At 34.4% G+C, this 12,053-nt stretch overlaps 1 protein-coding gene across 2 annotated transcripts in view; it reads left to right on the top strand.

The window, feature by feature from the left end:
- Positions 1-12,053, top strand: part of LOC130908901 (cadherin-18) — a 425,189-nt gene that overhangs the window by 54,580 nt on the left and 358,556 nt on the right. The window lies entirely within an intron of this gene.

Here is a 12,053-nt window from a genome sequence, read left to right as displayed (position 1 = left end):
TAACATACATTCAGAAAAATAAGTACAAATTACTTATATTATGCAGAGTGAAATGGAATATAATTTGAAGGTTGCGCAAACATTTTTTTTAATCAGAAGGAAATGAATAAGTAGCCAAACATAAATGAACTAATATAAGTCCAAAGTGCACATTGACAGCTAAAATGTTCTGAACCTCCCCATCAGAGCAAATAAAACTAAATATGATAAATAAGCCACCTTAAGTCTTTCCTTGCGCTTTAAGATTTGATCCATTTTCTGTTGCATTGCCCTTTTTTTGCTGTTTCAGACAAACTTGCACATTTGAACCAATCAGAGCTAACTATCTCTGGTGATCACATGTTAATATGTCAGCCAAGTGAACGGATAAATGAGTCCAGGCGTTTTGCTTTGCCGCGTGCATTCGCATTCTGAGGCGACTCGTAATCGTCAGACTCGGATAACTGCAGCAGCTGGGGAAACCTCCATGCCGTCTGTGGAATAAAATAAATAATATCGGAGGAAACGGATTACCCAACACAAGCACTTTATTATGCTTGTTGTTAACACTTGTGTATACACACACGTGTGTACACTTGTATACACAATCTACCAACATCAGATTTACATACGTGTAAATCTGATGTTGGTAGATTGGTTTCTTCTTGGAGATGAAATGCATGTGTGGCAGCTTTGTATTTTTTTGTTTTTACATAGCGTTTTGACAGTTGCCAGTATATTTTTTGAAATTAGAGAACCGTATAATAATAATAATCTTCAAGCCATCTTGTTGACTTATTGTCAAAATAAACAAATACAGTACTTATGTATAGTATGTTGAATGTATATATCCGTCTTATTTTTTCATTCCACCAATTTACAGAAAAATATGGCATATTTTATAGATGGTTTAATTTTTAAGCTGTGATTAATGTGATTAACATTTTTAATCGTTTGACAGCCCTACTCATTACCTTATAACTATTTATCTTTCACACTGCCAGCATAAACAGAAATATGAATAAATCCATCTGCAGGTGACTGGGAGATCGATTTTAGCACACTGTGCAGTAGAGGCGTGCGATTCTTAGATTATTCGCGATTCGGCTTTGGAAAATTCGAGAACCATTCACAAACATCCAAATTCCGATTATTGAATTATACGAGGTAAAGCGGAAATAAAACACGGTCAGCACGGTCTTCGGGACTCAATGAGGAACGGACTGAAAGTAAATATCATGTTCTACTGATGACGCTAGATTTAAAAAAAACAAGCCGACAGCTGCTACAAACAGCACCCAGTTGCTAGTTGCTACAAACATATGGCAACATGGTAGATATCACATATATGTAGAACTAGATGTGAAATGACAGACGACGGCGGTGTTAGAACATGGACAAAGAACTAGATGAGAAATGACACTTGCCAGCGTGAGTAAACAGCCGCCATCTTAAAGCAGTAGACTTCTCTAGAAGGATCTGTTGCAGCGAACCTAATTACGTTTATCTAAAATACCCTAAAATCGGCAAAATCTTGAATCTATCTTTAAATGCTGAAACAGTTTTAAAACTTTGACATGTCAAAAGTAGACAGAAGGGAAATTATGGAAAAACGGGAGCAATTTTAACCACTTTAACGGTTGATTCAGAACATTAAATTAATTGAATGTAGTTTAAAGCTGCTGATACAGACTAGGGACTTAAGTATTTTATTTACTGTTAACTTAATACTAAGATAGTAGTTTGGTTTTCGCCTGAGAGGATTTTTGAACAATTTTGGAACTAATGTACAAAACATTAAAAGCGGCTGGTGCATCATTAATCGATTTATAATCGAATCGGAGCCTCTGAATCGTAATCGAATCGTTAGGTGCCCAAAGATTCCCACCTCTACTGTGCAGGTGTGCGCACGTCCTAATGGGAAAGTCTTCCTTAAAGCAAAATATTACCACTTTTGTCCACCGCCGTCGCTAAAATTCACCAAAACTGAAAACCTCATGTTGCTTTAAAAAACAAAAAAACAAATTCCAACATCATAAGCAGTTATTCATTGCTTGAGTATTCTTTTCACCAAAAACTTTTTTACTTGTACTTGAGTACATTTGCTGGATGACTACTTTTACTTTAACAGTATTTTGAATAGGGCTGTCAAACGATTACAATTTTTAATCGAGTTAATCACAGCTTAAAAATTAATTAATCGTAATTAATCGCAATTCAAACCATCTATAAAGTATGCCATATTTTTCTGTAAATTATTGTTGGAATGGAAAGATAAGACACAAGACGGATGTATACATTCAACATACTGTACATAAGTACTGTACTGTATTTGTTATAACAATAAATCAACAAGATGGCATTAATATTATTAACTTTCTGTTTAAAGCGATCCATGGATAGAAAGACTTGTAGTTCTTAAAAGATAAATGTTAGTACAAGTTAGAGAAATTGTATATAAAACCCCTCTTAATGTTTTTATTTTAATAAAGTTTGTATAATTTTCAGTCAAAAAATAAACTAGTAGCTCGCCATTGTTGATGTCAATAATAATTATGGTGCTGAAACCCATAAAATCGGTCGCACCCAAGCGCCAGCAGAGGACGGCAAAACACCAAAAAACACAAGTAACAAGTGGAAATGACACTTTGCTGTCATTTTAATCTGTTTGAGCGGGGCATGTGCGTTAAATGCGTCAAATATTTTAACGTGATTAATTAAAAAAATGAACGCCCGTTAACGCGATAATTTTGACAGCCCTAATTTTGAAGTAACGCTACTGTTACTTGAGTAAAAATTTTGGCTGCTCTACCCAACTCTCGGTGTCAATTACAATTTTTAGGGGGATGAATGGATGAGTCTTCGGTTCCAGTAACAAAAGAAATATATCGGTGCAAAAAAGATACGATTTCATTTTCTATATTCATTTTTTTAATATATTTTTTTCCCCAAACTGTTCAGTCCTTAGTATGCTTATGGTTTGAACAGTTTTAATGTACTGCATGGGAGTTTTGTTCTTTTCTATTTTTTATTTGCATTATCAATGTAATTTATACATCTAGATATATTTTCTAATTACTATTATCGTGTACTTACGTAAGTACTCCCCCAATGCTGTTTGATGTATACTTGCTAAATGTAAATTAGGCTTAAAGGGGTTAAAAAAAACACACGTTACTGCCAAAAAGAACAAGTTGGCAAGTGTTACTCCACCTTGTCTAACGTAAAAGTCAATGACAGCGACTGATTTTCAACATGCGCCGCTGCCATTTCAAATATGACCGCAGTGACCCAGAGTCTCCCCCCGCGTAATTGGCGTTTGCTCTGCCGTCTCAACTTCTTTCGCCTGCGTGAGAAATTGCATTATCCGGCATCAGGAGAGTTTGTCAGCACTCTTGCCGGCAGTGGCGACACAGCACTTTTGAGTCAGCTATCAGTCTTGTACGCCAGAAAAACGAGCGGCGGGGACATTCGCCGCGCGCCGTGACAGTGTCACGCGGTAGCAATTAGGCTAATGGCATCACGGCGTTCCGTGTATTAGCCCGTGCCAGAAAAGGTGTAAACATGAGCTTTGGAACGCCGCAAAATACAAGCCATCCAAAAAGTGCTGGAGGTGACTGTTTTTGGTTTCGCTGCTCTTTGAGTAATGCTCAATGTACCGAAGTCGAGTGGCTGACAAAATAGTGCAAGTTAAAGGATTCTAACATAAGTTGAATTGATATCCGCAGGGGAATTTTGTGGTTCGGATTTACAATTTTACAGGGAACGACAAAAAGCTTTTTTTTTTTTTTTTGTAGATTTTTGGTCGTTACTATGCAGTTTTTTTGGGTCACTTCCTTGTTAACCATTTGGTGTCATTGCCCATTCAACCCTCCCAGTCAAAGTAATTTGGACATTTAGTGTTGTCAGTGGAGCCAGTGAGTTAAAATCGAGACTAGTGGAAAATTTTGGTCTGGTAAAAAAACTGGGAGCAATCTTAAAATGAGATATCAATTATGATAACCTATTGAGATTGTAGAAATATATATCCATTTATTCACAATAATCACACTTGAAAAATGCCACTTTTCTAACATATTCACACAAGCCCCTTTTGTCTTCTTGCCAGTGTATGTAATTTGATCAGGGCGGGGGGTTGTACATTCCAAGCAAGTTACCCGAGAGGCGGGAAAAAGGCTATGCACGGGGAGGCTGGGAGAACTTTTCTTTAGTAGCGTTTTTTTTTTTTCTCCCTCCTTCTCAAAAAAAACTTTTTGGGCGATCATCTCTCATCACATGACAATTCTGGTCGTTTTGGTGTACAAACAGTGTCGTTGGGTCACACCGCTTTTCCTAGTGGCGTTCCGAAGAAACACCATTGGAGGCGAAAAAAAAGGAATATTAATGATGGTAGCTTTAGCATTACATGCAAAGCTACCATCAATTAGCACTTTGAATGTGTCTACATTTGTGGTCATTATTTTTTATTTAAAAAAGCTCCTTAAATTGCCACAAAATTAACAAAAATTGACTCAAAATGTATAGGAACTGACTTGGGAATGCCCCAAAGTCATCAGAAACTGACCAGAAATCAACAGGAAGTGACCCGTAATGTCCCTAAATCAACAAAAGAGAAAGTGACCCCGAAATGCCCTATAATCAAAAGGAAGTCACCTGCAAGTGACCCAAAATGAACTTATTGCCGGCCATTGACAAAAAGAGACATCCAATTATTTCAAGCTATCAAGATTAAAGATATCAAGCTTTAACATGAAATTTGTTGCGCTTGAATGTGAAATTTTGATTTAATGTGAAATTTGTTGAGTTTTAACGTGAATTTTTTTTGTTTTACCATTAAATTATTTGCACTTTAATGTTAACTATCAAATTTAATCTAATTTTTTTGCTTTAATGTGAAATTCATCAAGATTTAACATGAAATCTGTTGCACCATGTGAAAGTTGTCACATTTAAACGTAAAATTTGTCGAACTTTCATGTGACATTTGTGCTTTAATGTGAAATCCATCAAGCTTTCATATATGTTGCGCTTTAATGTTAAATTTTGCCGTAACATGAAATTTGTTGCGCTTTAATTTGAAATTTTGCTTTAACATGAAGTTTGGCTCGTTTTAATGTGAAATCTTTTTGTTTTAATGTGAAATTTGGCACATTTTAACATGAAATTTTGTTTTAACATGAATGCTGGCACGTTTTAATGTAAAATTGAACTTAAATCTAAATTCCGCGCTTTCACGTCAAATGTATCAAACTTTAACGTGAAATGTTTTGCTCTTTAATGCGAAATTTTCCTCCAGTATGAAATTTGTTGCGCTTTAATGTGAAATTTGTCGTTTTACAGTCAAATGTTTCGCACTTTACCGTCAAATTTATCAAACTTTAAAGTGAAATTTATTGCGTTTTAATGTAAAATTTTACTCAAATTTGAAATTTGTTGTTTTAACGTGAAATTTGTTGTACCGTCAATTTTTTGTGACGATTCACTGGGAATCCTCACGCACATTGGTTCATATGCTGCTGCCTGTCAAAATTATTGGACGTCTAGCTCAGTCAATGGCCACCAGTTAAGAGTTAAGACTTTTATATTTTAGTGAACTTTTAAACCAAATGAAATCATTACTCTCCTGTTTTTGACAATGGCCGCCAAACTGAACTCTTTCAGATCACAACACTGATAAACTACCGTGGACTTGAAATAATAAAGTCATTAATAATGTCATTTGGAAGCTGTTACGAAGGGGCTTCTCCTTTAAGTGGGTTAGACAGCCTGGAGTCCTTTCATCATTTACCTCGCAGAAGTCCAACTCGGTTGATTCGGCTGCAAATCAAGCCCCGGACGGCCTTGAGCGGGCGGTGGGCGATGCAAATTCAGCGGCGCGATCAGCGGCCCTGACCCACTCACCGTTCGACCAATGGGAAGGCAAGCTTCGGCACGATGATTAATGGTTATGATTACCTGCTCTGAAAGTGTGCTTTTCTGGGCCATCACTTTCACACTTATGACTTCAACCGTGAGAGGGCGGTGGGGTTGGGGAGGGAGGAAATAGAGGTTGGAGCTAGATGTACAGTAAAACACGTCTCAAAAACTAGAAACTGAGATTTTGGGAGAAATTGCGATTGGGTCGCGATTGTTTCAAAGCAACTTGAGCCACTTTTGGTGGTCATTTTTCAAGATAAAAATGATTTTGAACGTAAAAATGTTCACATTATAACGTCGAACTTTGCAAGTTGTCACGTCAAGGGAAAGTTTTTGTTTTAACGATAACGTTAACCCATTTTAATGTGAAATTTGGCTAATTTTAATGGGAAATTTTGTATTTTAACGTGACATTTGGCATATTTTAACGTGAAATTTTGTGATATAACGTGAAATTTGTTGCGCTTTAACGTGAAAGTTAACACGTTTTAACTTAAAAATTGTCAAACCTTAATGTGAAATATGTGCTTTAATGTAACATCCACCGAGACTTAACGTGAAATTTTTGCATTTCAATGTTAAATTTAGCTGTAACGTAAAATGTGAAATTTTGTTTTAATGTGAAATTTGCTGCATTTTAACAAAAAATTCTGTGTTTTGAGGTGAAAGTTAACGTAAAATTTAATGAACATAAATGCAAAATTTGCGCTTTGTCAAATTTAGCAAACTTTATTTGCAATATTCCTTTAATGTGAAATTTGTAGTTTTAGCGTGAAATTTGTCGTTTTACCGTCAAATTTTTCGCGCTTTGTCAAATTCATCAAACTTTAAAGTGAAATTTGTTGCGCGTTAACGTGATATTTGGGTCTAAAGTGAAATTTGTTGAGTTTTAACGTGAAATGTTTTGTTTTACCGTCAAATTTTAACGCTTTAACTTCATATTTATCAAACTTTAATATAAAATTTACGCTTCAATGTTAAATTTAGCTGTAATGTGAAATTTTGTTTTAATGTGAAATTTGCCGCGTTTTAACAAGAAATTCTGTATTTTGACGTGAAAGTTAACGTAAAATTTATCGAACATAAATGCAAAATTCACGCTTTAACGTCAAATTTAGCAAACTTTGCTGTGAAATGTTCCTTTAATGTGAAATTTGTAGTTTTAGCGTGAAATTTGTCGTTTTACCGTCAAATTTTTCGCGCTTTGTCAAATTCATCAAACTTTAAAGTGAAATTTGTTGCGCTTTAACGGGATATTTGAGTCTAATGTGAAATTTGTTGAGTTTTAACGTGAAATGTGTTGTTTTACCGTCAAATTTTCGCGCTTTAACTTTAAATTGATCAAACCTTAACGTAATATTTGTGCTTAAATGTGAAATTCATCAAGCTTTAACCTGAAATTTGTTGCGCTTTAATGTGAGATTTTGCCTTGAGGTGAAAATTTTTGAGCTTTAGCGTAAAATCAAATATTTCAGACTTTATTGTAAAATTTGGGCTTAATTGTAAAATTTGGGCTTAAACATGAAATTAATCAAGTTTTAACATTAAATTGCACTTTAATATGAAATTTTGGTTTAACATGAAATTTGTCCATCTTTAAAGTGAAGTTTTGTCTAGGTTAACATCAAATTTTTGCGCTATAACATCAAATTTATCAAACTTGAATGTAAAATTCGCGCTTTAATGTGAAATTCAAGATTTAACGTGAAATTTGTTGTGCTTCAATGTGAAATTTTCCTCTGTGGAATTTGTTGCCCTTTAATGTGACATTTGTCGAGTTTTAAGGTGAAATTTCTTGTTTTACTGTCAATTTTTGCGCTTCAACGTCAAATCTATCAACCTTTAATGTAAAATTTGTGCTTTAATGTGAAATTCATCAAGTTATAACATTAAATTTGTTGCACTTTAATGTGAAATTTTGCTTTCAAGTGAAATTTATCCAGCTTGATCGTGAAATTTGTCGAGGTTTACTATCAAATTTGTCACGCTTTAACGTCAAATTTCTCAAACTATAATGTGAAATTCTTGCTTTAATGTGAAATTCATCAAGATTTAAGATGAAATTTGTTGTGCTTTAATGTGAAATTTTGCTTTATCGTGAAATTTGTTTTTTAATGTGGAATTTAGCTGTAATGTGATATGTTTGTAATATTTATAACTTATACCATGAAATTAGTCAAGATATAAAGTGAAATTGTTCATGTTTTATCATAAAAGTTGTCGCGTTTAAACCTCCCATGTCAAATGGATTTGTCGTTTACGAATTTAAATTCCCTGCAGAAAACTGAAAGGAGCCGCATAATTGGACGTCTATCACCGTCAATAGTACTGAAGAGTTCAGTGAAAGTTCTTGGTTTTTAACATTAAAATTCTTGCATTTTAACATGAAGTTTAGCATGTTTTAACGTCAAAGTTGTCAAGTTTTAACGTGACACATGCCACGTTTCAGCACCATTTATGCTCTCTGTCTAAATGGATTAGACGTCTCTCGTCGTCAATGGCATCCAAAAATGTTAAAGGTGCGTCAATTACTTGCAGTGTGATTACTGTAGACGCAGCTTAAAAGGAAGGCAAGGTGATGAGGAAACGAATCGATAATGTCTTCACCATTAGCTTTATTTGCTCGGAATGAGGTGGGGGATGGTGTCTACAGCCCCCTGTTGATTGTTTCATGCTGAAAGTGAACGTCGATACTGGCCTGAAGAGCTTGTACGCCTAACAACACTGAAACTCCGGTCCCGTCTTATTGACTTTCTCACTGCGGTGTTCACATAAAGTATGGACCCAATTTAAGGCTCTCAAGGATACCTCAAGTCGGGGAGAAACAAATGCCGTAGTACCTTGGCGCGTAAACGCGAGCGAAAGTGCTCCATTTGGAGGATATGACCGTCAATGAAAAAGACTGTTTTTCCAATGGAAGATGTTTTGCTTTTAAAAGTGATGATAAAGAAGAACCTCAATCTTCTGCTTGGCTATTTTTTGGGTGATTTAGAAAGAAGGAAAGACAATATGCTGGTGGTGTCCATGGACCCGTGCTTTTGTTTTGATAGGTCGCTACTTTATTTCATGGCATTGCCATAGATAGAATCATCACTTCAGTGAAAAATATGCCTTGAAGTTAAATGAAGTTTTAGTAAATGAAGCGATATCGAATGCGACATGTTGTTATCTTCAATAACGATGACCAAAAAAAGCACCGCAGTTGACCTCATTTTTGCCAACATCAAAGCTGAACGTTTTCCACCCACTGGGCTTTTTTGAAAGTTGTTTGAAAAGGATAAGCAACTGGAAAATATCCAAGTGCTTTTGTTCTGTATGTATACATAAATGCTGTTAGTTTGCGCTTTTTCAGTGCCAAAAACTGCGACATTCTCGTCAAATTTGGCTTATTTTAGCATCATACTTGTTGAGCTTTCATGTGAAATTCGTCACGCTATGACGTGAATTCTGTCGAACTTTAACATGAATATTTTCGAGCTCAACCGTCAAATTTGTCGTGCTATAACACCAAATTTGAAATGTGAAATAAAATGTGAAATTTGTGCTTAACCCGTTGGTGTTATTTGTCCATATTCGGTTTTTTTTATTTTATTTTATTTTATTTATTTATTTTTTTAGTTTTTGTCTGCGTTTCATCAAAGAAAAAGCATAGAAAAAATTACACTAGGGAGTCAATATTTCCCCAGGATAGTAAAAACATGTAAGTATCAAAATGGCGCCAGGCTGCAATTTCTAACTTATTGCAAACAGGTTGGGGAGATTCACACTAAATCCTTGTAATAATCCCGTGTTCTGGCTCATTGACTCCCATGATAAATCTGAATTTTTGATATGCTGTAAACCTGATGTGTTATAATGCAGAATTTGTGTGTTAAGAGTCGTAACACCCAAAAGTCACTAGGGCCAAAGACCAAAACATGTATTTGCTTGCAAAGAAATTCTGTTGTTGTGATTTATGGACTTAGTTGGGCCTCTAACTACGTCCTATAAAATATTCAAATTAGACTTTTATTATATATATATATATATATATATATATATATATATATATATATATATATATATATACACACAAATAATACTGCTGTTAATGTCCATAGGGGGCATTAAAACTAATACTAAATAAACTAAACTAATAAAACTAATAAAAACTATGTAAGTGTAGATTGGTCTGATGCCAATGAACATTTTTGAGTGGTTGAAAGTGGAAAAAATATTCATAAATTACTTAGTTATCACACTTCAAAGGTAAAGCCATGCTTTGGAAAAAATCACAAAAATTTAGTTTGATTCAGAAAAACTGCCATTGTGTAAAAACTGGGCATGCATAAAAAATTCCGTTGTTCTGACTTATGGACTTATTTGGGCCTCTATGTCATATGAAATATTAATAATAATAATACATTTTATTTATAACGCAAATTAAACTTTTATTTTATTTATATAATATATGTATGTATTAGGGCTGTCAAACGATTAAAATTTTTAATCAAGTTAATTACAGCTTAAAAATTAATTAATCGAAATTAATCGCAATTCAAACCATCTCTAAAATATGCCATGTTTTTCTGTAAATTATTGTTGGAATGGAAAGATAAGACACACAACGGATATTTACATACAACATACTGTACATAAGTACTGTATTTGTTTAATGTAACAATAAATCCACAAATGCCATTATTAACATTGTTTTTGTTAAAGTGATCCACGGATAGAAAGACTTGTAGTTCTTAAAAGATAATTGTTATAGTTACAAGTTATAGTAATTTTATATTAAAACCCTCTTCATGTTTTTGTTTTAATAAAATTTGTAAAATTTTCAATCAAAAGTAGAGTTAATATAATAATAATAATGATAAGGAAAAAGTGGCATGGAAAATGAATTAATGAATGAATAAAAATAACAATAATAAGAACAGAGTGACCAAAGTCTGAGTCCGTTTTACGTGTATTTTGCATAGCTATTTTGATATGGAATGCCAGTTCATTGTTGTTTAACTGTGTGTCAGAATAGGGCCTCATTACTATAGACTGAAGTGCTTTTCTTTTTGTGAACATTATTTTTTTTGGGAGAGATAGGCATATTATTTTTGTTGTGCTTTCACTAAACGATACTTGTTTGTTGTGAAGGAGAAGCTTATGCCAATAAACGGCACGGTCCAAAGAACACACGCCTGTGTCCACTCGCCTTTACTGTATAACATATATCTGTACATATCTTACCCAAAATACAACAAGAGATACATAATTGCCACTAAAAGAAAGAAAACTTACCGAAATATGTGTGGAGCACAAATAGCAATTTGCATTGCATTGTGAATACAGCATAAACGTCTCACAACTACTAATTCTCCCACGTTGAGAAGAAATAACAGTATGGAACGGCGCTGCCCCCAAGCGGCCGGTGGCATTCTCTTCACTCTTAATGTCCATAAATGGCCTCATTGTAATCTGTTTGAGGCAATGTGCGAGCGGGTTTTTTAGTGCATGCGTTAATTGCGTCAAATATTTTAACGTGATTAATTAAAAAAAATAATTAACGCCCGTTAACGCGATAATTTTGACAGCCCTAGTATGTATATACACATACAGCATAGTTAGTTTCGCTATTAGAATAATACTGCTATTAATGTCCATAGGGGGCATTAAAAAAAAAACTGTGTAGATAGGTCTGATGCCAATGAATATTTTTGAGTGGTTGAAAGTGAAAAAACATTCAAAAATGACTTAGTTATCACACTTCAAAGGAAAAGCCATACTTTGGACAAAATCAAGAATTTAGTCAAAATAACGCACACGGGTTCGTGAAATTCATTGTGTGAAATTTGTTGTGTTTTAGAGTGATGTTTGGCTTTAATGTGAATTTTTTTCTCTTTAACATGAAATGTGCTGCATTTTTCTGTCAAATTTGGCTTCAACATGAGCTTTAACGTAAAATTTGTGATGATTGCCCCTCCCAGTTAACAATTGACTGCGCATCAGTGTCAATGGCGATGAAACATAATTATGCACAGATAAAGTTGTGTTCAGTAATTATATTAGGAGTAATCCTAGTCAGATGCCGCTTTCTGTACTGCAAACCTGCCCATGTCCATATTCCCCTGCAATACCAATGAAGCCATTTAGCAGTATTTGTGTTTTTGTGACTTTATCGA

Source organism: Corythoichthys intestinalis, chromosome 20, assembly GCF_030265065.1.
Source record: "Corythoichthys intestinalis isolate RoL2023-P3 chromosome 20, ASM3026506v1, whole genome shotgun sequence".
Taxonomy (NCBI): Eukaryota; Metazoa; Chordata; class Actinopteri; order Syngnathiformes; family Syngnathidae; genus Corythoichthys; species Corythoichthys intestinalis.
The sequence above is the reverse complement of the archived record's forward strand: the minus strand, read 5'-3'. Positions and strand labels throughout refer to the sequence as shown.